This window comes from Theropithecus gelada, chromosome 2 (genome assembly GCF_003255815.1).
Source record: "Theropithecus gelada isolate Dixy chromosome 2, Tgel_1.0, whole genome shotgun sequence".
Taxonomy (NCBI): Eukaryota; Metazoa; Chordata; class Mammalia; order Primates; family Cercopithecidae; genus Theropithecus; species Theropithecus gelada.
The window spans coordinates 34,554,987-34,582,200 of NC_037669.1; the positions used below are offsets into that span (position 1 = coordinate 34,554,987).

At 37.5% G+C, this 27,214-nt stretch overlaps 1 protein-coding gene across 2 annotated transcripts in view; it reads right to left on the minus strand.

Annotated features, from left to right (window-relative positions):
- The window catches only part of ZBTB20 (zinc finger and BTB domain containing 20), a 293,026-nt gene extending 266,321 nt beyond the window's left edge, over window positions 1-26,705 (minus strand). The window contains exon 1 of one of the 2 annotated variants that reach the window (XM_025375061.1): window positions 25,882-25,972. The gene's annotated coding sequence lies outside the window, so the exon portion shown is untranslated. Of the gene's footprint in view, window positions 1-25,881; window positions 25,973-26,636 lie in introns of those variants that run through there. The other variant, XM_025375060.1, reaches the window with a different exon arrangement.
- Between the last annotated feature and the right edge of the window lie 509 nt (window positions 26,706-27,214).

Genomic DNA, 27,214 nt, shown 5'->3' on the forward strand with positions numbered 1-27,214 from the left:
ATAAATACAATGATTTTCCCCTGTAACCATATAATAAGCAGAGAGGTTTTGGCTTACTTTAGATATAAGTGTAGAAGACACTTAATAAAGATTATTAAAATTTCCTTCATTATATAAGTAATAGTGTTCAAATATTCAGTGATTGGTTAACACAAACTGTTATACACCCTACAGAGAATACTGTAAAGTTGCTAAAAAAAAAAGTAGACTTAAATGTGCTATATGACAGGATATGACATTATATATGCTAAATCCCTCTTGCATAAAGAAAATTAGTATACATATATACACATATTTATGATAGATAGATAGGCATATACACAAACATTTTCTTCTGGAAGTATATGTAAGATACTTTTGATGTACTCGGGGAAAATAAGATGGAGAATTTTACTTCTAATTATATATTTTTCTATTCTGTTTGAATTCTTCAAACATATGTTTAAAATATAATGCCAATAGGGATATCTGAGTGGCAAGATTATGAGGAATATTTTTCTCTATATTGTAAAATTTAATATATGATATTTCAAAAAGGAAGCACCTTCAAAATAATTACGTAATAGTAATTCATGTTAGTTACAAGAAACTTGAAAATACTAAAAAAGCATGAAGTATATCAACAAAAAGCCTTGTAATTCTCTGACGCAACAATAACCACTGTTGAATTTTTGCTGGGTTGTATCCAGTTTGCAAAGTCTCTTCTCCCTTGTACATTGTAAGTAAGAAAGATCCTTTACATTCCCTTAAGGAGGGGGACCCAAAACAACTTTATGTGTCATTTGTTCTGCTATATACCTTCTTAGGTACCTTCACCACTACACTGTTTTTAGTTGCCAGGACATTGTTGAAATAGCAGGGGCTATATGTGACACTTCCCTAAATTACACAGGTTCTTTATTAATCTGCTGTTGTCCCCTGAAAAACATGATCTCTGTGCTATTTCATAACAGTACATGGCATTTCATGATGGAAGCCATGGAGTTGAAAGCAACAGTGGCCTCATGCTCCGTAATTATTATAGTATACATACTGAAATAGTTTCTGGAGGACTCAGAAATTTCTATGTTCTTCTCTTCTGAATACATAGAGATGCTTCCCTGTAAGGAGCTCTGCCTTAGAACTTCTTTAAAGGCTAATAAAGTTGAAGGAAAAACACAGAAAGGTGATATACTTGGTGTGATATTTTAAGCAATTGACCTAGTAATTATAATACCTTTTAATATTTTCTTTGCTGAGGATCATTTTCTGAAGAAGGGTATGAACCCTCTCTTTCATGCAAAATACCTTGGTATAACTGTTCGTCTTTTAAGTATCTTATTTGCCTTTTGGCAAATTTAAGAATTTTCCTAACTTTGTTGTTGCTGTTATTGAAAAGAAGATAATAATGACAATAATAATTTTATGGCTAACTCTTATTGGTTGCTTTCTATAGGTTGGGCAGTTTACTTATATTATTTGTATTTAATTCAAAAAATAGCTCTATTATTATTGTTGCTGTTATTCCCATTTTATAGACGAGAAAACCCAGGCATAGAAATGTTGAAAAACTTGCCCAATGTCACAAATCTACTAAGAAGTAGATGAAGAAATCTACATCAGACTCATTCCAAATCTTCCTTAAGATTATTATCTAGATTAGGGTTACACGACTATACTGAGAGGTCCAAACCATGTCCAGAGCTTTCTTATTTTTCTAATACTATGGGGGGTGAAGGGGACTGGGAGGAGAAAGAAAGTGAGCCCACAAGATTCCAAATAAAATGTTGTAAAATTTATCTAAGACTTCATTTTCCTCACTTCCAAAATGGACAGCACCCACCACAGAGGTTTATCTTGAGGACTAATTGAGATAATATAAGTGAAAGCATCTAGTACAACTAAAATAAAACACCATTATTGCCTTACAAGTTTCCTTCCTTTGCATAATGGATGTGTTCTGGATAAGGTGATTATGAAAAGGTATGGCTTAACTTCTGTTATCAAATCAAAGAGCAATTACATTATAACATCTCAGAGAAGGATTCCCAACAGATTGGGATGAAGACCTAATGTAAGGCACGGGTTCAGGTGGAGGCTGGGTCTACAGGAGATTTACTGTGAGCAGTCTGTGGGTTGGTAACACGTTCTAGATCCTCTTAATTCTCTCTCCTCAGGCTCCTTGGTCTGAAAACTCCTGAGTGAACTACAGCAGTTTCCAGAGACGATTTCTTTCTTTTTGTTTTATCTGGTTACAAAGTCTAGTGGAATTTATATGCAATGACAATACTTCACTTGAAGGCCCTATCCCACACATTATGATATATAATAGTTAGAAATTCCTTTAATGTGGGATTCTCAATCAGGTAAATTCATTGTGCTGTATTTACTCTGGATGTTTGGTTACAGGTTTCAGTCATATTATTAATAATACTTGCATTAACTTCATCATATTCATTACATTGAAAGGCTCTGAGTTAGAAAACATGTATTCTACTTTCTTGGAAACCCTACACTCACTAGTGAGACCTATAAATAAAATGAAACTTTAAATAGTGCTAACTTCACCTTCAACTCATAACTAAACCCGACTCTGGGCTTAAAGTACTATTTTCTCCCTCCAGTCTCATCAGATATAAGTATATCATGTTACCAACTGATGCCAAGCTATATACTTACACAATTCACTTCATACTAACAACCTGCTGCATTTTGCTGCTTGCCTTTTCTTGAGGTACTGGGACTTATTCTTAAATTAATGCCTTAGTTTTTTTTTTTTTTTTTTCTAGGGACATCCTTTTACTTATGGACAATATTCAGAAAGAATGGAATTTTTAAAATAAGCCATCTGCTGCGCAGACCTCAAGAAAAACAGTTATGTTTGAAAATAACAGATTCAACTAATCAGGGGCACAAAAGCCTTATTAACTGTATTAGCTTTCTTATCTTTAGAGCTCAGGTAGGAAGTAATATCTGACCTCAGCATGCCAACAGGTGTCAAGTGAGAGAGGTCAGCACAGTCTACACCCTTATGATGTAGCTTAAACACATCAGCTCAGAAGCATTCTTCATAAATTCTAAAAAGAGACCTTCTTCCAGATTATCTCACACATGGCAGCAGCCTGGGAAGCCTCAAGACAAAACTCTCTAGTTCTAGAACAATTAGAACAATTCAAACAAGGTGCATTTACATTATATTTAATATTTTGCTATAAGCAGACAATACAATCTACTCAAAACTATCTCTATTTTACTGTTTGCCCATATTCCCTTATCTGTCCTCTATTTCTCAGCTTGTATCTTTCTTGAATTTCTAAAGATAAGAAATCTAATTTACTCATGTATTCATTGTACAATAAATATTAAGTATCTCAGAAAAGGGCCAATAAATAGATGATAGATGATTAATAGATAGCTAAATATACAGACAGATAATAGATAAATAGCTAGCTAAAACCGAGATGAGTTATGACCTGAAGAAATGGCTAAGGAAGAAGACTCCATATTGAGGATGTTTTAAACTAGGTATTGAAGGATACTTGGGATTTGGAAGTATAGAGAGCAAGGAGAAATCATTTCAAGCAGAATACACTGCATGAACAAAAAGGTCATCACACATTGGGAAAAGCAGATCATTTGGTTTGTGAAAGAGAGTAGTAAAAATAAAACTGGGAAGGTAAATTAGGGTTAGATCACAGGAGAGTTTGAGTGCCAAGCAAGGAATACTACTCTGTCAATAATCTAGGTTTGAAGAAAGCACAGTCAACAACTCTCTAGCTTTCATAATTTCAGTAATGAGTATTATAATCCACCAAACCTCTGGTCTTTAGGCTCCACAGGGGATATGTTAGATCAGTGGTAGAGAAAAGGTCCTCATATCTAATGAGTCCTCCTCCAGCTGAGATTATCAAGATGCATGTATTGAATCATTTAACATGATTTGAACAAGAATTTCGCTAGCTCCGAATCACACTAGCACTGGTCCTTCATTCTCAATAACAAGTTCTATAGAGTTAACTAAAGGCTGACACGGAGGCTGGCTGAGACAAGAGAGATGAGTATTCCAAGCATATGTGAGATGTCTGTCGAAAACTTTGACATAAGCTGTCATTTGATTTTGAATAAAGCCAACATGTTCACAAGTGATTGGTTACTTATATATGTCTAGTTCAGGTTCTCCCTATGATACAGAAAGTCATTGTAGTATACGTGGAACTCTAAGATCTCCTTACACATCTTTTAAGGCTCGCTCCTAACTGTTTAGGATTCTTTTGATAGAAAGTGCTTTCCCAGCACCTGCTATTATGCTCCCTCTTTATTGTTCTCTATTGGATTTACTGACTTCTGATATGCTTTGTTTTTATGTATGTATTTGTTTACTTTCTGCCTCTTCCTCTCCAAATGTTAGGTCTTTGAAAACAAGGATTATTTGAATGTGTCTGTTTTGCTCGCTGTTGTATCTCCAGCATCTAGAACAGATACCTATTGAAAGACTGCTTTCGAAACTGAAGACAAAATATAGAGGAAGGTAAGCACATATTAACTGGTACATGGGGGAGAAAAAGGCTTCTGTATAAAACTCCTCCCCAAAACTCATATACTACATAATTTGAAAATATCATCAGCTAATTATGTCATGGATGAATTTGCTATAAAACTCAAAGCACTTTTAAATTAAAAGTATCTACTTTTTTTCTTCCTGTTACTGAAGTAACATCTCATTCTCTCCATTTTATACAAATGGAAATCATGACAGAGAGAGACATACTCTAGAGTACAGCAGATGAATTCAGAGCTTCTGACTCCAAGGGCCATCTATATTCTATGCACTATTTAACATTAGTTTGTATTTTACTATCAGTGAGATTTAAGTGCTGAATTGAATAGAGTCCTAGAATTTGAACGAATAAATAATGTTATTAGCTTACGCTCTTTCTGCTAGCACATAGTCTTCTCACAGAAATAAGCAAACAAATAAATAAAGAGCAACACAGAAAGAGGAAAGGTGAATAACTTAAAGGGGTGAACATGGTTGTTCTTATTTTTAAAATCCAGATTGTTCATTTTCATTGTAATTATATTGTATTCTGCTGGCAGAGAGAGATGAGATTTAGTGTACTATGCAAATTATAGTAGGCCCACCACAGCTTATCAAGTTCTGAGAACGGTATGGGTTCTTTTTCCTCAGATCCTCTTTTACCCTTAAAATATCTTCTGGATTAAAATTCTCATTCAATGAATCACATCTTTCAATGTAAACAATGAAATTATAAAAGTACTAAAAGAAAACATTGGTAAATTTCTTTATAATCTTGGCATAAGAAAGGACGTTTTACCTATAACTCATTATCTAGAAGCCACATAGAAAAGATTAGTAAATCTGATTATATTTAAAAACAAACTTCAGTATGGCCAAAAAATCCATAAGAAAAGTAATAAAATAAGTGGAAAAAATTTATGCAGCTCAGATAGATAAAAGGATTATCATCTTAATGTATAAATAGCAAGAAATACATAAGAGAAAGACTAACAACCCAATAGAAAGAAAAGGCAAAGGAGATGAACAGACATCCTATAGAAAAATAAATGCTAATGCCATTAAACGTATTTTAAAAAGATGATTGACATCACTTATAATTTTGAAAAGGCAAACTAAAACTATACCAAGATACCATCTTCTACCAATATAATTGGCAAAAATCCAAAAGCTTAACCAAGCACTATTTTGTTGAGGCTTCGGTAAAAGGGTACTTTTGTATATACTAATGGGACTGCTAATTGATCCAAACCCTGTTGAGATCAATTTGGCAAAATTTTTCAAAATTCAAGATGCATATAACCCTTTGATCAATAATTTTATTTCTGAGAATTTATCCTGCCGATAAACTTGCACATCATGATTTGTATACAAGGTTGTTCACTGTAATATTGTTTGAAATGAAAAAAATAGTTTATCAATCAGGACTGAATAAACCATGATGCATTTACATAATGGAATACTGCAAAACTATAAAAGAGATTAAGGTAGTTCTCTATGTATCAATAGCAAAAGACCTCCAAGAGATACTGGAGAATACAAGATTGAGAACAGTGTATAAAGTGGTTCAACTTTTGTGTAAGAAGGTGGAAGGAGGGAATATATATTTGCTTTTTTTGCATAAAAAGACCACTGGAAAGTTACACAAAAAATTAATAAATAAAAGTGGTTACTAATGGGAATAGAAAGAGAAAAAGGTAGATGGGGAGAAGTGAAGACATTTTTACATAGTTTTAATTTTTGAACCCTGGAAATACATAGCCTGCCTCTTCGACTGAACAAATATATTTAAAAGCTAAATAAAAGATAATCTCATATTAAAGTAAAAATGAGAACGGCATAGCAATGATAAAAATGGTTCCTGAGCTCCATAAATTTCTCCCAACTTTTAGCTATCAGTGCAGCCAATATTTGGGTAAATGTGGTAAAACAACTTGGCAGTTTGGTCCAAATGGCATCCTTGGAGCATAAAATGATTCAGGTTCTTCCCTTTGACTTTGTAGCATTTTTAAGATGTTATTAAACAGTTATTCCTTTCTAAGCTCAATCGAGTTACCAGTAAAATGTAAAATGACATTACAGTGTTGCAGCTGTGAACTAGTTGAGATGAATTCCCTTTAAAAGCCTAGGATGATTTCCATGTGTTGAGTAGAGAAGACCTGGATGTTCGCTTGTTGCTATGTAATAAGAAGAAAACACATTTCTTGAGCAATTTAAAGTGTAAAATTATTTTTAAAAATAAGTAAAATCTATTAATTATATACTATTTATCAATCTTCTATAATACTTAGGTGATGTATTCAGTATGCATAAAATTCTTAACAGGAGGCAGAATACAGCATTAGACAGATGATGTATGTTGAGTACTTAGAAGTTCCTAAAGGAGAAGCCTAGAAAGACAGTACATTATAATTAATAACAAATGTAATAGTATATTTTTTGGTAAAATAAGCAACATATTTTTCCACTAGTCAGAAAATTATAGCTTCAATTCAATAAGCTGCTTTCTCATATTTTATTTATACTGAGAGTGCTGACTAGAACAATCTAGAAGCTACAGACAAGAGCAGGGGTGAATGCTCCTCAATTTCCCATTTCCTTTGTGCCATGACATTTTGTAAAAAGATAATCAGTGAATTACCCATTTTGTATAAGAATTTCTTCCTCTGGGTTCTGTTACATATTTTAGGCAATGATTTAAAACATGGAGGTAGGTAAGTAGGGAGTATTCATTCAATCATTCATTTGTATTAATTAAATGCCAAGTATGTTCTGTGTGTTTCGCTAACATTAGAAATGCAGAGAAAAAAGACATAATTTTTGTCCCCAAATATTTCAGTCTAGTGGGGAGAAAGGAAAGTAAATACCCAACTAACTACAACAAAGGGTGATAACCTGCCGTAACTGAGTTAAGCATGGCTGTGAGAGAACAGAGGTATGGGACTCTGACTTTTAAGGAGGAGGCTCAGTAACAAGTTTTGAGGAGTTGGTGCCTTAGCTGAAACTTAAATGATGGAAGAAGTTAACAAGCCAAAGATTTGAGAGGATGGAAAGGGATTCTAGGTATAGGTAACAGAAAAAAAAAAAAAAAAAAAAAAAGTACAGAGCAAGACAGAGTATGATCCATTCATGAACTGCAGGTGGTTCCAGAGAGAGGATAGAGTGATGATTGGGAATGCCAGGAAATGACTTTTCAGGCCCATCCAGATTGTGATGGAAGCACTACTTTAGATAAGGTGATAAGGGAAGGTGGAGATCTGAATGAACAGAAAGAGTCAACCATGAGGGGCTTGGAGAGAACAGTGTTCCCAGCAGAGAACTGCACTTATTGCACGTATATGCCTATTTTAAGGAACGGTTAAAGAGCTAGGGGAACTGATTCTTCGTTGTCGGAGATGAGCAGAACTATTCCAAATACTCTTCCCCTGACAATTATCTAATCTCTTTTGTTGTCTCTGGAAGCATGGTTCTCTCCCATCAATGAATTCATTCAGTCCCTGTAATCAGCTCTGATTAGTGTTGTTTAACATCAATCTTTTCTACTTTTTTTCAAAGAAAGATACCAATCAGTTGCTGCACACCCCTGCTTGTTAAAAGCAGCACCTCTCCTGCTGACTTACCGTTCTTTTAATCAAAAGGGCAGGAGGAAGCAGTTGGGATTCACTTTTCTTTTTTTTCTTTCAAAGTACACAAATGTCAACTTCCTTAAGGATGTCTGGCATAGCTGAGTTCAGTCATGTAACATACAGAGTCAGCTTGATCAAAAGGTTGCAGGCTGCCCACTGCTAAAATGGAGGAGAAAAGGAAACCATGGGCTTCCCTGAAGTGTGAATGAGAGCATAGGCCACTGCCACGTGTGTATTTATACTGACGACATGCTGGGCTGACAAGGGAGATTAGGAAACGTAAATCCCCACCACTACACTGCTCTATCTTCACCTTTGAACCTCTGGAGCAGCACTTTCTCTCTTTCCTATTTCTTCTGTTGTGCCCAGTGAAGGAGTTACCATATAGCTTTATAGCAACTGCAAGCCATGGCTATTTTCATATACTTAAAAAAAATTTTTGCAGCCAGGCACTGTGCCTCACTCTTGTAATCCCAGCACTTTAGGAGGTTGAGGCGGGTGGATCACTTGAGGTCAGGAGTTCGAGGTCAGCCTTGCCAACATGGTGAAACCCCGTCTGTATTAAAAAAATACAAAAATTAACTGGGCGTGGTGGTGGGCACCTGTAGTCCCAGTTACTTGGGAGGCTGAGGCAGGAGAATAGCTTGAACCCAGGAGGCACAGGTTGCAGTGAGCCAAGATCACGCCACTGTACTCCAGCCTGGGTGACACAGTGAGACTCAATCTCAAATAAATACATAAATAAATAAAATAAATTCTTTTTGCTACTAGTGCCCCAACATTTAGCTGAAGGTTATAATTCTTACCTCTATGGACTTCAAAGTGTTAATAACTAGAAAAAGCAAAAGATTGTTCATTCACTCATTCTCTTACTCTTTTTTTTTTTTTTTTTGGAGACAGAGTTTCATTCTTGTTGCCCAGGCTGGAGTGCAATGGCATGATCTTGGCTCACCGCAACCTCTGCCTCCCGGGTTCAAGCGATTCTCCTGCCTCAGGCTCCCGTGTAGCTGGGATTACAGGCATGCACCCCCATGCCTGGTTAATTTTGTATTTTTAGTACAGACAGTGTTTCTCCATATTTGTCAGGCTGGTCTCGAGCTCCCGACCTCAGGTGATCCGCCTGCCTCAGCCTCCCGAAATGCTGAGATTACAGGCATGAGCCAACGCGCCCAGCCACATTCTCTTACTCTTTTAATAAATCAATATGTATCATGTGACAAACCTGTATCTGCAATATGACAAACCCTTGTCAATAATTCTCCTGGAAGATGCTTCTGGCAACCCAGAACCAGAAAATAATTTTTCCAAAGAGTTGATTATCTTAGACTAAACTATGACTCAAGTTTGTTTTACAAATAGGGAACACTCTGTAAATACTCATGGACATATCTAAACCTGAACATACATTCTCATTAAGCACAAAAATCATCATATATGGTTACAGCCCCCAAACAAGGCTGCAGAAGAATTTAACATTTGTAACAATGTACAGCTAGCATAATTACATTTTGTGCAACCTCATAATTCTTTAAAAGTACAACTGAAGTGATGAGAAGATGCATACTGATATAAGGTAACACAGCGCTGTGATCTAGCCGAAACTAGAACTCAAGGCCCATATTTTTAATCTAGGAACTTTTATGTGATGACCATTTACCAGAAGGAATGGGAGTAAAAAGCATAAGGTAATTGATACAGAGAAACAAGGATGCTTTTATAAAACAAAAACACCAGTCTAAAATAAGACTCTTCTTTACTCACTTGAAATGGCTCTGAATTCCTGGGAAAAGCATAGGAAGAAATGTAACTATAGGATCACTTTTATGTGAGTAAATTGATAAATCATTTCCCCTACGTGCTCTAAGAAATCTTTTAGAACAATATTTCCCAAACTTCCCTAGTCATACCAATTGACTAGTTTCTTGTTTCAGATCCAAATGCCAAGGCCCCTTCAAGCAAATTTCTTATTCTCTAGGTTTATGGTAGACTCAGGAATGTGCATATTTCAAGGGTGACCCTGATGATTCTTAGTTCAGGGATGTTTGGGAAATACTGTTGTGGTGAAACCTTTGTACAATAGCTAAAACATTTCTTCATTCCTAATGAATCATCCCATTTTAATGTTTCTGTGGTGTGTCTTAAGCAGGTGCAGACTCTCATAGCAAACCATAAACTCCTATGTTCCTTTAAAATAGCTTAAGATACATTTACTGACTTTTCAGGATTAGCAAAAAGTCAAATAGGGCTGTTAACTAGCCCATTCCCACAGAAGCACCAAACTGTAATTCCCAAGTATCAATTCTAATGTGTTAAAAAATAAAAGCATATGCTCAGTCATGTAACAGAGGGTTTCTTTTTTTACTTTTATTTCGTTGTCTGTCAATCTGGTTGATCAGATTACTAATTTCTACCTACTAGAAGTGATCTTTAGAAAAATATGTCTGCCCTGTTTGCATTACAGATACATTAATAATAATAATGATTTTTAAAAAGTAAACCAAACATAAATAAACAGGACAAGAAACCGCCATATTTGAGTCCAGTCTTTGTCCTGCCTAGTGAAACATCTGTCTTAAACCTTTTTGACAGGTAGAAATAAGACCTTTCACATCATCTCATCTCTCTGATAAATCAGTCTGTTTCCTTACAAATTTGGTTTGAGATAAAACTCTTCTGTTCTTCCATTTACCACTTAGAAAGGCACAGTCAGGAACACCATCGAAGACGAGCCCACTTCCGGCTGTCTTTCAGTTAGACTTCTATTAAATGGATACCAAGAAAGCTAACCAAGAAACAAAAATATTCCTGTCACTTCTTTTGCAACAATTCAACAAACTTGAGAAAAACTGAATTTTGAAGAAAAGAATGGTCTATGCCATCTTATAAGCATGAGACGGAGGAGCAATGACTATAAAAAATATTCGTTAATTGTGGTTGTACTGTAGTTATGTTACAAATTGCACAATTAATTCCCACTATCAAATTAAACTGGTAAACAGGCCTAGATTAAAAACACAAGCCTGTTCTGCTTGTTTTGCTCTGTTATACACAAAGTAATCTTAAATTCAGTTTATTATCATTAGTATGGTTTCACTTTGGGGGAAAAAAAACTCTTTTTCCTCATAAGGCATATTGCATATTGAGATGATGAAGACCAAAGTCAATGCTGTAGAGAGTTGTAGGGATATAACTGCTGCTAAAATAAGCACTTGGTTTAGCAGACTATTTCCCTTAGTAGCTTGGAGCACAATAATTTTTTCCTGCTGGGAGACAATGTATATCCTGAATGGGGTAGGGCCTGAAAGACAGTGAAACACAGCAGGAAATACACCTGATGGCAGAATCCACCAGGATCAGACAGCATCAGGACAGCATTAAACAAAGTGTTTGAAGATAGCAGAGATATGTGGACTATCAAGGAACACTGAAAGATTACACATTGTAGGTGAGCATGGTTTTGAGAATCCATCTCTGCTGGCCACAAGAATATTGGCAGTCAACATTTGCAAGGTCTGTTTAATTATGTCAGTGACCACAGCTAGCCTCCCAGGTTAAGTGAGAACGAGAACTAACAAGCTGCCCCTAGCCTCCTTCAGGACTTAAATGACAAAGCCATGGCAATCACAGCAGCAGCAGCAGCAGAAGCAGCAACAGCACCAGCCGAAGCAGCAACAGCAGCAGCAAGAACATGGTTTTGACCCGCAGTTCTTGCCGTCAAAGAGCTGTGCCCTGTCTGCTCCCACTGACAGGCAGATAAATACAGAGATCTGTCGGCAGTACATATTTATGTATATCTACAGCTTCCTCACACAGACTTACAGGGAATGCATAACAGCTTCTAGTGGTATAACAAATGCACCCACTAATGGGGTGAGACCCATTACTCACAAATGGGTGAAAAGAAGCATCAATATGCAGGTCTTAACCCCAGTTTGTGGGCAGAAACCTGTCATTCCATTGCAGGCCGATAGGTCTCCTATTCACACAGTCCTTGTTTAATTTTCCAAACACCCTTTCTCTAAATGGTGCTACTCTGAGCTGTGTAGTGCAGACAGACAGGTTTGACAAGCAGAGTTGTCAATTTCACATTTTTTATCCCAACTGCAGGGCAAAATCAGGCTTTGTATGCAACTGGGGTTGACTGGTTGGGAAGGCAGGAGAGGTTGGCATTTAAGAGGTATTTTCCACATTAGAAACTCAGAACTCAAGATAGAAAACTCATAAAGGGTTGTCCCTATTCAAAATCCATGAAATCAGGAGAGTCCAAAGATATGTACTGGTGGTCTACTGTGGGGCATATACATTTTGCTGAAACGAGAAGATGAAGAGAAAAGTAAGGCTTGGTTCTATCTAGAAGGAGCTCTGGGTACGTAAGCAGTGAAAGACACTCACTCAAATATCATAATATAAAATTGAGGCACTTGCCGTAAGAGAGGAACATAGCAATGTGTACACACAATTCTTGGTTAACCAGGAAGTTGAAGATATAAGTAATATATTAGCCAAATTTTTGTCCTTCGGAAAATGTTGGAATTGTCCAAAGAAAGGCCAACAGGATACATGCTAGGTAATAATGGGTGGATTAGGCGTACAACGAAAGCAAGTTAACGAGCACTGTTTCTAACAATCAAGTCCCAGAATATTCTTGGGATCTCTGGGACTATCTCAAACATATAACAGAGTCTGGGATGGTTTTGAAATCTCTGCTAGCATATGCTCTGCCCTGAGGTTTCTTTTTGGTGCTGATTTGCTTGAACTGAAGAAGGAAGGGAGAACACATAGAAGAAGGGTTCTCTATTTTCAGGAGGCAGTCCTAATTATATCGGTGGTATAGTTAAGAACCTAGAACAAATGCTCCTCCAGAATCCCCTTGTGCAGATTAACACTCTATGGTATATGAGATTTCACAGAGTCTTGCATATCAGAAACTCGCAAACAGGAACACAGAAGAGTCTGTGTGTCCCTGAGTTTATGCTCAACCTGGCAAACATCAAGAGTAATTTTATGTTGTTCAGGAACATACTATAACAAAGCTCTCACAGGTTGAAGGCTTCAGTGAACCTGAGGGCTCACTTCCCAACCTAGACTTACACCATAAAGAGTAATGGACTTTGCTAATATCAAATCAAAAGACAAAGGAAATCTGGCATTTAGGAGGTATTTTATAGTTACAATTACCCAATCCTAGGTGAGACTAGGATTAGAGTTGGTGGGGAAATAGACATGGAAAGTGCTGTTAAATGTTTTTTGAAATGTCCCTTTTTGATCCCCATAGTCATGAGAGTATTTGAGTCTTGATTGCTCTATACTTAAATTACTGTCATTGCCCCTCAGTTGGCATCTCTGACTAATCTCAACCCTCTCAATCTACTCTGCACACTATAGCCAGGTTAACTTCTAAAACACTCCATTCATTATTTTTGCTTGTCTCTCTAAGTGTTTCAGTTATTCAGCAAATCCTTATTGCATTCTAACTGTATGATAGCTATTGTTCTCATCACCCACAAAAAATAAATCTGAACTCTGCCTGCCTTTTGAAATTCACATCCTAATCTTCAATAACGTGGCTCTCATTTCTAATTTCACTACTTCCTGTATACACCAACTTTATTTCCACTGGTCGATATTTTTATTCATCCTCCCTACTTCTCTGTTTTCCCATATCACACCATTGGCTACCATCTTTGCTTTTTTCCAAAGGACCTTTCATTCCATTGTCTTCCAATGTCTAGCTTTTACATCTACAGCTAAAGTTCTCCCTCTACTACTAATCAAGCCTTCTATACTCCTTTCTCGGCCACCATAATGCAGATTCTTGTAGTACTTACTACCTTTCGTTATTGCTCATGTTGGTGCATAATGGTAGACTGGTAATTTCCAGTTAGTTTTATGATCTCATTACTAGTCTCTGCAATAACAGTATAAAAACCATAAGCTCTCTATGAGCAGGTATCGTATTTCTGATAGTAACATTACTAACTGTTGTGATAACTGCGAGTTAAGTTTAGCATCATACTTGTTTCTAAATTTAAATTGTACCACTTCTAACAATATTTTCTCCATCGTTTTATTTTAAAAAAGTCCAAAAGAGGATGACAATAACGGGATCACAATAAATATATATCCACGTGTAATGGTTAGTGGTCTTTTCCAGCGACAATAATGTCGCATTTTGCTGTTACCTCCTTTCTTTTTTACATGATATTCACTATTAGACATACTACTACACTAATGCCAACATTTTCCAGTTAAAATCGACAGTAATTAAGCTTTGGATGTTGCCAGCACTAGCCTAGGGATAGGGTAGGTATAGGGCCAATGAGACCAAGTTCAGGGTATAAGATCTCTGATATTTATCAAGGAGCTAAGATAAGAAGCATAATGAAAGACAAAACAAATGGTACACCATATAGTATGCCGAATATTTTTAATGCTGATTTTTGTAGACAGAACTTGATATCAGCTTTTACTCATTTGTTATTGATATATGTGTATTTTCTGAAAATATAATAAATATAGAAAGGGTTTGTGAATAACATAATATGAAGATCAGAATCAAGATTAGGGCCAAGGGCATCAGATTAAAATGCAGATGAATAATTAATCACCTGTAGGATTAAAGTTCTAATTCTAAATGGAAAGAAAGCATTGGCAAAGGCATAAAAACATGGTTGTAGGGTGGTGTTCACAGTTCCATGAAGGAAAAGATGAAGCAGATAGGAAGGTGGGTCTACTGTATGGACTCAGTACTGGTATTAAGGGTTTCATATTAGGCAAGAATACAAAAATAATTAGGAGAGTTTGGACTGGAAGACTGGGAATGATAACCGGGGATAGTGAATAGGGTGGCCTAGGTGTACAATGAAGTCAGCATTTACCACATCAGGTAGGCAGGACTAGGACCTAACCAAGAAGCTGGAAATAGAAGGAAACTCATTTATTCATTCTCTGACCTTACATTTATTTATTGAATAATAGTAGTAGACTGATCTATAGACCTAAACCAGTGGACTGATCAACAGACCCAGACTAGACCATGCTTAACAGAATTTACAGTTTGGAGGGAAAATAGACATGAAAGACTTAAGTAATAAGATGAGAGTGGCCAGAGACAATGAGTACATAATAGGAGTGAGGTCCACCAAAGAAGTGATCTCATATCAGCTACTTGAAACCAGTGATGAAAGTAAACTCAGTACCAAGCTCACTTCACCCAAAGCGTGGATTCCTTATATGTTCTCTGCTTGGGATTATATTAAGATCAACCTGTAGGTAGAACTTACACAGCTAGGACGAGCAAGCATTCCTAGGTCGGAGGAGTGTGCTCATGTGTGATGGTGTCTGTGCATGTAGGTTTTTTTCCTAACAAGTATAAACCACGATCCTATAGCATAAGAATAAGTGATGATGAGAAGAATGATAATGGTAATGATGATAACAGCAGCTGTTTATTGAGTGCTTATGATATACCAGGTATTGGTTTAAATATTTTACATTTATTAGATTAGTTACTCCCCACAGTAATTTTATAATAAAAATAAATTTATGGTTCCCCTCCTCCTTCTCCTCATCCTTAATTTACAGATGAAGAAACTGAGGCATGAGAATTAAATAGTTTTCCTAAGGTTACAGTGTTGTAGAATCTACATAGTCTTCACTCTTAATCACACTGCTCTACTGCCTAAATTCAGGCAACCAACAAGAGTTGTTCTGCCTCATCTTGGAGCTTATATATGTCTACAGAATATATATTATTTACATTCTCATAAATGAGAAATGATTTAAGGATATTCTTACCAGAGCAGTAGCCATTCTCAAAATTATCACAATGGTGTATTATATTGTTTAGACATATAATGAGAGTATTGGGGTAACAGATATCAGAGATTTGGCTCTTACAGATTTTAATTCTTAATTGTACTATTTAAGAGAAAAATTAAGTATTGTGAGGAAGCACTGGAACAATGGAAAAGGTAATATGGAAAATAAAAAGTTGAGTCTCAGCCTGGTAAGTGTGGCTGTCTATTTCTTCAAGTTTCCTTTCTTAACAAGGTGACATAAGGGTTAATAAGATGACTGTAAAATACAGTTACCTTATGAAGAATGAAAAATTCCATTATTACTGAGATTTTCCAAATCCTGATAATTCTGCTGGGATTTTCTGAACCATGATAATTCTGCTGGGATCTGGTATTAAACAGCATGTAGACAGATTAATCCCAAGCCCAGAAAAAGAGTGAACAAATAAAACCTAAGTAGCATAATGACTGAAGAAAGTTAGATTGTAGTGTCCAATCTCATAGTGGCCACTTTTTGTTTGCTTGTTTGTTTGTTTGTTTTGAGACGGAGACTTGCTCTGTTGCCCAGGCTGCAGTGTGCAGTGGTGTGATCTCAGCTCACTGCAACCTCCACCTCCCAGGTTCAAGTGACTCTCCTGCCTCAGCCTCCCGAGTAGCTGGGATTACAAGTGTGCACCACCACACCCAGCTAATTTTTGTATTTTTAGTAGAGACGGGGTTTCACCGTGTTGGCCAGGCTGGTCTTGAACTCCTGACCTCAGGTGATCTGCCTGCCTCGGCCTCCCAAAGTGCCCAGAGTGCTTGGGATAACAGGCATGAGCCACCATTCCCGGCCTGTAGTGCCCACTTTTGACAAAGTTGATTGTTTGTGTGGGAGCATGAACATGAAAATTTAATTACAAACTAAGGAGAAACATCCTTAACTTTGAATCTTTCCTATTGGTTTACTGGAGTCAATTTTAAAGTATCACTTAATAAATACTATTTGACAATTTGCAAATTTATATAAATGTATTTTCCTTAGAGTATAAGCATTCAACTCCAATATGATGGTTTCCTATTTTCGGTTTGTTATACACCAAGATAGAATGTACCTGTAAGATATTTAGGAAATCACTTTTAGGGGACACTATACAATACCTAACTAAATACCAAGACTACAGTACTATTATTTTCACAAATGAGCATGGGTCAAGGCAAAGAAGGGCAAGTCGGGGTAAGACTATATAGGCTGTTAACCTTGCTGTACAGGTAAATGTAAAAGTTCCTTTTTTTCTAGCCTCAATATGCTGGACGATCCTCACCTTTAACTGAGTAGAGAATGTCTTAAAGCAGAGAAACAAGAACACCTGTACTCTGAACTTTGTTGGGGAGTTCTGGCCCCTTTTATCATTTGACCGTCAATGAATAATATAACTGCTTTTAGCCCTTAAGCCTGTGCCAGCTGCAAACGTGACAGATACCTGTCATATTTTAGAACAGCTTATCACCTCAGCCTCTGGAGTGATTGAGTATTTATAGATACAAAGATAGAAACATAAAGCACATATGTATAGGCAGGAGTCCCCTGGAGGTGGCGATTAGGACTAGGCAGTAATTTTAGCTTGAAGCTCCTATGACTTAAATAGCCACTTGAGCTCTGCTCTTGCAGTTTACGATGTCAATAGAACCCCTAAATGAAATTACAGCCTTCTGATACGCAGCAGGATATCCTTTCTTTGCCATGCAATGTACACGGCCAGGAGAAATTGCTCTGTATATGGAGTTTCACTAAAGCAGAATTTATCATAAGGCTGCTCTGCTAAAATATCATTATGCTGTTATTCACTGGATAACACATCTAATGACTCGGGGTGCACTTGATAGCCATGTTTCAGTGAACACAGACGCACGCCCTGATGTGAACTGGGCACTCCAGTGCTTCAAAGCACTATCGATTTCAATTCTACCATAATTTACACCTGGCTTGTTTTGCCAATAGCTTGAACCCATGCTAACACTGGAACATACACATACAAGCTTTAGAAAGATCAGAAATGAGCTGTATAGCAAAAATGCATGCAGCAAACTTTCCAGGATTTTGCCTTTATAATCATCTCCCTTGGTGCCGATCAAATATTTTGCACGATTTTCCTAGCTAAGTTTGGGCATTGCCTCTGTTAGCATTATCCTATGGTTGGTGATGATAGTAATAAGAACCTCTTACATTTGGACAAGCTATGGACACTTCTGCAGCAGGATCTGGGTGCCAGTCATCTTCGTTCTCCCACTATCTAGCACAATGACTGGCATATAATAGTTGCTCATGATAATCTTCTCTGCAGGCTCCTCTTCCTCTCTCCATTCCAGAAATGCACTGTATATAAAGGACCTTCTCCCTTTTGTTATCTTTCGATATATTTTTCCTGAGAAATGTCCACTCCATAATTTTAACTATTACCATGATTCGGATGATTCAGATGACTGCCAAACTCTGTCCCTGACTTATCTCCAGCATTCCGACTAAATCCAACTGCCAGTCTGGATGCTCCCCTAACACCCCCAAATTAAACACATTCAAAAGCAAGTTTGTAATCTTCCCCCATCCTCCAAAATCTGCTCTTCCTCCTCATAGCTTTTCTTGCTTAGTTGTATGAGGCAGAAACCTGGGAGCAATCCAAAATTCCTTCTGTCCATGCCCAGCCCAAGGGTTATTAAATTGTGTCAATTTTGCCTATCTCTTGAACATGTCTCCTCCTCTCTGTCTATTCCCACAGTTATTGTCCTAGTTCAGGGCTTCATTGTTTCCTGTCTGAACACTTTCAGTTGCCTCCTAACTCATTTTCTTGCCTCTATTCTCCCATTCCTATAATCTATCCTCTCCCTGCTGCCAGGGTGATCTTGTATCACACAATTTCATCATTAACCTTCTCTACTTAAAACCTTTTAATGGCTCCCCAAATGCCACAAGATGAAGTTAAAACTTCTTTGCATGGCAATCAGGGTCCAACATGATTGTTCCCTGCCTGCATCTACAGCATCGTTTGTCTGTACTCCCCTACTACACATCAGTGATAGTGTTCCCCAGCTCTGCCATGCTATTTCTAGTTAACTGCCTTTGCCCCTGCTGGCCCCCTTACTGAATGCTCTTCCTCCCTCTGACCATCTGGGAAAATCCTTCAAGTCCCAGCATGGATTTATCAGCTCTTCCGTGAAACTTTCTCTGATCCCCTACTCCAAGATACGTTCAGCTGAACACTCACTATTTTGTGCCTCCAGGGTTCCTTGAACATCCTTCAGTTATGGCACTTAGCATAATGGGATTACCCCAACTTGTTTCCCTATCTGTCTCTCCTCTAGTGAGCAACTTGAGACCATGTTGTATTCATCTTTATATCGTAAATGACAAAGCCAATGCCTTCACAACAGCATATTAGGGTCCATGTGATCAGACACCCTTATCTCCCTTACTTCATCTTCTACTAGTCTTCTGCTTACCCACTCAGAGTCTGCCACACAGACTTCCTTGTTATCACTCAAATTTTCCAGATACATTCATGTCCAAGTCCTTTGCACTTGATGGTTCCACTGCTGAAAATGCTTTTGCTTAGATATCCACAAAACTTGCTTCTTCACTTTCATCGAGGTCTTTTCTCAAATGCTGTCCCCTCGATGAAGACTTCCCTCTCTACCTCTCCATCCTATTTAAAATTGCAAACTTATCCCTGACACCAACACACATGTACACACCCTTTCTCCTCTTTAAATTTTCTCCATAGCATTTATGATAAAATGCCACATATTTTACATAAATATATTTTATCTTCTGTCTCTCCTATCTAGAAAGAAAGTACTAGGAGAACAAAGATTTGTTTTTTAAAAAATCTACTGCAGTATCCCCAGTCCCTGGAATAGTGTTGTACATAATATGAATGCCTCAATAAATATTTATTAATAAATTAATCTTTAGCTTCTAGAATAATAACTGACATAGAGTAGGGATTCAAAAATGTTTCTTTCTTTCTTTTTTTTTTCTTCTTCTTCTTTTTCTTTTTTTGATACACAGTCTTGCTCTGTTGCCCAGGCTGGAGTATGGTGGTGCAATCACAGCCCAGTGCAAGCTCAAACTCCTGGGCTCAAGGGATAAGGGATCCTCCCATCTCAGCCTCCTCAGTAGCTGGGACTACAGGCATGTGCCATCATGCCTGGCTACTTTTAAAAAATATTAGTAGAGATGAGATCTTGCTATGTTACCCCGACTGGTCTAAAACTTCTGGGCTCAAGGGATCCTCCTGCCTCGGCCTTTCAAAGTGCTGGGATTATAGGTGTGAGCCACTGCATCTGGCCCAAAAATGTCTCTTAAACTAAAAAATAAATGGGTGAATGAATGAATTAATGTTAAATCCATGTTTAATGAATATAATGGAGAAACAGTCTGTGTACAGTACAGTCTGTGTACAGTAAGTTTAATAGGTTACTATTATCCTCATTAGACAAATGAAATAGATGAGTCCCAGAAAGGTTAGGAGCCAAAATTAAAGCGACTATACATAGCTTAAACAGGTTTGCTACTCTTTTTCAATTCACTATTGAAAGGAACAGACAATTCTTTGCGCTTTGTTCATGATGTACCTCTAACATTTGTTATATAATTTTGCTTCCTCTTGACTAGGACTGTAATTAGCAGGAGGTGGAAGGTGCTAACACTTTTTATTACAATTTATGTCTTTCCATATTAGGTGTTTCTCATAAAAAGATCCCCTTTCTTTCATTTTCACAAGTGGATTAGGCATTCATATAATTTTGTCCCTCAGAGTGGTTTGTACATGACTACCCAAGAGGACATCGTATTACAAATCCTGCCAGAATGAACTGGAACGTGAGTGCAGCATTCATAGCTTAAGGATGAACAGGTTGTTTGGTGCCAGGTTTGTACTAATGGAGATGTTCTCCATTAGTGTTAACTCCCAAAGGAGAATAAATTCAATAACAAAACATTTCAGTTTTTGGCATTTCTATGGAGAGTTAACTTTCCATTGTTCAAGGGTTAATTATCCATTACGTGAATCACTTTTCTTTCTATGGCTGCTTACATCTAGGAATTCAGTTTACCAGAGAGTGAGTAGGGAAAATAAAGAGATGAAAAGAAATATTCTATATATATAAACTCCAGGAAAAAAATTGGTTTAGGGGACAGAATTAGATATAGTTTGGGGATTGCTAAGTTGATTGACAATTGAAAATGGGTAAGATTAAAGCATGCTTTATTATACACAATATTTTGGGGTTTTAAAATTGTTTATTAGGGTCAGTTTGTAGTATGTACAGTTATTCTCTGGATGTGATTTTTGTCAGCAGAATACCATCTAGGGTGCTAGAATGGGAATTTAGCAAATGGTACTTTAGAGGCTAGCTCGACTTGATGCCCCTCTCCTCTGAAGAAGGCTTAGTGTGCTGCAGCTTAATGAATGAAACAGCACTAAGCGATTCCACCAATTTCTCTACTCATTGATGAGAAACAACTGCACTAGGCTATTTTCAGCTATTATTTACCTCAAACAGGGCATTTAATTAGTGCTTGTTAAGACAGTGCAAATGATTTGGCTGCCAGTCTTCTTGCCCCTGCTCTTTATTGTGCTGTATGTCTGCCCCGCCTCTCTCCTGTCTAGTTCACAGGGCATCCATAGCCAGTCTTCATGCCTTTCCATAACTGACATCAGCCTGACCTCCACAGATGTGGAGTCTGAGGAAAGGAAGAACCAGTGAGTAACTATAAGCAAGTATTGACAAGCTGGAGAGACTGTTGGTTAATGTGATGCATTATAGGTAGGTCTGGTACTTTGTGACTACATGAGCTGATCAAGCTGGATATTTAGTCACTCTCATAAGTCCAGGAAAATTAATGGAACTACTGCAAATTCAAGATCCCATGTTCCATCAGAAATTACCCAAGCATTGTGGGGATTAGAGAAGTAACCTTAGCAAATGGTTGGAAATGCTGTCAGATAGTTGGAAGATCTAACACGGGAGTTAGGGAGGCTCAGATATCGAAGACTCTACCAATTTGTGTTCTAGACATGGACCTGTTTCTTTTTTTTCTTTTTCTTTTCTTTTTTTTTTTTTTTTTGAGACAGAGTTTCGCTCTTGTTTCCCAGGCTGGAGTGCAATGGTGTGATTTTGGCTCACTGCAACCTCCATCTCCTAGGTTCAAGCGATTCTCCTGCCTCAGCCTCCTGAGCAGCTGGGATTACAGGCACGTGCCACCATGCCCAGCTAATTTTGTATTTTTAGTAGAGAGGGGGTTTCTCCGTGTTTGTCAGGCTTATCTCGACTCCAGACCTCAGGTGATCTGCCCGCCTCGGCCTCCCAAAGTGCTGGGATAACAGGCATGAGCCACTGTGTCCGGCCGTTTCTTTCGTCATGATAAGCAAGATGTATTCACTGTCAATGCACTGCCATGTAGATATTCATTCGTTCATCACCTATTCATTGATTCTCCACTCAGACTGAGGCAATCTGACATTGTTTGGGAGAGCAATTAACAAACCTAAAACACAAAACCTGCCCTCTAACCACCTGCAGTTTCATACATAGAAAAACTTCAAATTAAAAACATATATAAATGCTAAATGAAGATAGATTTGTAAAATGCTACCAATGTCAGATCACTTTTAATTTGGGTTTTATAGAAAATTTCAGAGAAAAAGTGTGACTTGTCAAGGATATGATTTGGCTGATCGTGAAAAGGTATCAGAAAAATTATGGTTGCTGATGCTAATATGTAAATACAGCATCAAAATATTTAACATACAGTAAAATAGCTGAGAAAATAGAATAAATGGGATCATTTGTATATGTACTCAGTTTTATAAAATAAAATGAATTCATTAAATGTATGCTCAATTTTAAGATAATATCAATTAATTTCTTTCTACTTAATTTTAAACTGCTTTATATATACAGCAATTAATATTTTGAAGTTGTACATAATAGAATTTAGGTTGATAAGCTAACATGTATATTTGCTGACGGATAATTACCAAACTTATCAGCTAACTACATCTTTCTTTTTGCAAATACTGTTCATAAATATTTGTGTAAACTTTCGGTGTTGTCAGCATGACAAAAAGTCAACTATACTTCATTTATGGTCATTATGATGAAAACATTTGACTGAAATCAAAGGCAAGTAAGCCTGTCTAGAATTTGGTCATATTTTTAATAGTTGAACATAGATATATGGTTGTGCATATATGTAGGCATTTATAAGCTAACATACATATACAATCATATGATGCAAGCAATCAACTCCTTTTTAAGGTTTTAAACTATATGTCTTTCTTAGGGGAATCACATAAATACTAAAAACCATTTCTATACAAATAAGAAAGAACAACTTCTTATTGGGGTAGTGACAATTCTGTTATTTAGCAATTTCATTTGTGTATATTTGCGACTGCCTAATTAAATGAATATAGCGTATAGGAAGTACTTACAGCCAAAATATGCACGCAAGGAAATATACATTTCACAACATGCATCCTTACTAATTTAATGAAATTAGAATTTCCAGGTTAGCACTAGGAAACTGAGTTACTGATAGTACATTGTGAAGGCTTATAATCAAGGTATTGAAAAAATAGGTAATATTAATATAGCCATTGAAACACAAAGAAATACATCATTGTCTTGCCTTTGTATCGCAGGTATACTAATCAAATTCTGACTTCTTATATATTTCAATTTAGTCATGAAATTCTTCCACGGCCACTTGGAACTCCAGATCTCAGCCACTATAAGAGAAACCTCTCTGGCAGATTATATTTTTTTAAAATGTCATGTCTTGGGAATACTCTTAAATATGTGTTTTCACCTATTCTCTGCTTAAAGTGGCTTATATAATTTCCTATGCAGTCAATAATAACATGTTTTCAAAGCGTTAGAGATCTAGCTTGCCCTCAGTGCAGTTCTAATAGACATCCCTACCAGAGACTATGAGATAGTTTTCCTGGGAGTCTGCGCAGTTTGAATATTAACTGAGGAATGTTAACCTCCTATGTAGGTCTTGGTGGTTATGGCCTTAGATCTAGTTACATTTTTTATACCATATTGTAAACATTTAACACCATTTCCCTTTAAACTTTTTTTCTTTAGAAAACAAGATAACTAATGAAAATTACCCAAGAAATTCACATAAATAGTGTAGTACTAACTAACATGAGCTAACTACAATAGGCAAACTTTACTATTAATACAACATTAAACTTTTACCATACTAGCCCTAATAAAACTCTGAGACTATTTCCTATCACAATGACAGCTGAGGAATTTAATGTGCCTCACAAACTATAGGAATTGTGATAGGAAGCTGATTCTGTCCTAGAGGCCACTGACAAACCTGATAGGGCTGTAGCAGAGGTCAGTCTCTAAAGGAAACTTGGGATATACGAGCATGTATGAGTTCTATGGTTAAGAATCTGAATCACTCAGTATAGCAGACAAAATTCCAAAGCTGAGTACCAATGTAATATGCTGGATCACTGTACCAGCTTGGACAAGAGTACATGCAACAGGCACATACAATGCACATCTGGTTAAATGTAAAATCATCCATTGCTAAAGTATTTTAAACTTCTAGGAGAAATCTACTGACTATGTGTTAATAGCAAGGACAACTAAAACAATAAAATAGCATCTCTCTCCTAAAATTTAAGAACATCGAGTAAGTGCCCCTTAGGCTGGGTTGTGATTCCTGGAAGTTTCAGCCTATGAGAACCATATTGGGGACATCAAAGACTCCCCCTCTTTCCAAAAAGCAATTCACTTCAGATGCTGCCACACAGTCAAATGCTTTTATGGCCACCATGTTTTTTTTTTCTGGTTTTTGTTTCTTCTTTTGTTTTTTCCACACTTAATATTTTAGAACATACCAGATTCTTGAAATTAGAAAGAATATGAGAAAACTCAGTAAGATGGAATACCTCTAGAAAAGAAACTAAGCAGGGACCTGATGGTAAAGGGTAAAAACACATTCCAATAGGAATTCTACTTTTAGGGAGAGTATGAGTTATTAAGAAGGATATGGAAGGCACATTTTGGCTATGAAAGCTGGTCTGTGGACTCCTCTGCTAGTCTCACATCAGACAGGATGCAACCACCCCCACTCCATTCCTTCGACAGCTTCCCAGAGCACTCTCAACCAGTGTCCCTTATATTGAGGACAACACTATATTTGGGTTTAATACTGTGAGGACAGTCATTTAGTTTTCCTGTGGCAGGATGATAAATTTCCCCAGAACCAAATAAGGAGTCTCATTGCATTCTTCTGCTTGATACTATGAATGCAGAAGAATAAAGAAGAGGGTGTGACAAATCATATTTTCCAAAGGTCGGGTGTGGGGAGGTTCCCTAACATTTAAAAGCAACCAGTTAGCAAAGTGATCTTTAGAACAGTATTAGCAAGAATGTTTGCTCTACATCCAATATAGATATTCTTTCCTGCTTAGCTGGGTATGTAAGTACTGTGAGCATAATGTAAATACTCAGAACAGAAATGCATGGAAAGCTGGTGGAGTGAGACTCCAAATGAACAATTAATCCCACTTTCACTTCCCCCATCTACCTCCTTGAATACTACCTCCCTGCCCCCACTCACCTATCTTCCTCCCCCCCAACAAGCATGTGTGCTAGGCATATCAAGGCTGACATCCATCGGTGGCAGTATGAAACCTATGCCTGCAGGCTGCTCCTGAGCATAGTCTCAAGGCTCTGCCATTGTCCGTAGAGTGCTCTCAGTTGTGCCCGCTAAAAATCTTCATCATTCCATTTGACTGTTTGGTAGTATTTCTTTAATTGTATTTTTTGCTTGTTTGTTTTAAAAACACCCTTTATTTCCTGCTTGCCTTAGAGACACCAAGAATAAAATCCTTGACACATCAAATTCTGGAACCTCACCACTCACCAGGACTGTGGTTCCTGATCCAAGGAGTGACGACTGAGAATCAGCACACAGTCTCTTGAGGGTGTCCAGGCCTGGCTGTTAAGCTCCCTGCTCTGATTAGTTTGTCGAGTTCACAGTGTTCCAGAGTGCTGAAGCACAGAAACTAGGGAGGGGAGGTGGAAGGAAAATCACTGGAGCCTCTTACGATCTAACTTCCACTAACTGGGAGGAAATGTCTTATAAATAAACAACAGTAAGAGAAACAAAAAAAACCCATCCCGTCCTGCCAGAGGAATGTACATTATTGTCTCCCGACGGAAAACTTTACACCACACCAGAATGCAGCCATGTCTCCTGAAACTACCTCCCTCAAAACAGAAAGAAAAAGAGAATCAAAAAGGAAAGGAGAACAAAACAGAACAAAAAAGATTTCATCCCCTTGAATTCTGTTGGGAAGTTCATGTGAGTTCCCAGTAGACAAACTAAACTAAGCAATTTCAACAGTGTCACTGTTCCAGAATTTTGTGCAGAGGCTGCTTATTAGCCAAATTTCATTTCTGCCCAGATCACTGCTGTACCATCCAGACATTTTCAGAAGGGAAGTTCAGGGAAGGGGGGAAGGGTACGACTGTGGAGAAGAGGAAGAAGAGAGGACAAAGGAAAACTCCTGATGAACCAGAATGCCCTAGCCACGGCCATGATAGAGCGAGCCCCCACCCGCCACCCGACTACTGCTTGTTGAGGACTTGGTGATGCGGTGTGTTTTATCTACTTACTCTTTCTGCTCGGGAGGCTGAGGTTCCTACATTTCCAGCTCATGCTGGACTGTACCGTAAGCAACAAGTGAAATGAGTTCAGTGATCTCATTCTAGTCCTTCGACTCCTGTCCACATCACTAAGCGACTGCACAGCTTGGCACAGGCCAGGATGAGTCAGCAGTCTCTGGTCATGAGAGGCCAGGCCTGGAATAGCAGGGGGGTTTAGGTCAGGAGCAAAATGAAGCAGAAAGACGGTCTAGATGGCAGGGCTCTGTTCTGCAATATCAGAAATCCTGCAGGTCAAAATGAAAGCGCCTCATCAGCTCTGGGGTGAAGATTGTAGGACTGTAAGAAAAGAAGCATCAAGAGAAAAAAAAGCTGCCTACCAAACATAGCAAGGACAAAACTGAGTGCCACAGGCAGAAAAAGAGGGTGCTGGTAGAGCCCTGGAGGATAAAAGATGCTCATTAAGGTTTCTGAAATATCTTATTCCACATGCTCCCAAACGTGATTAAGAAATGGTGATTTCCTATATACTATCCTAGTATTTTCGCACTGTTTTCCCAATTCAGTAAGTAGCAAAACAAATAAAATGC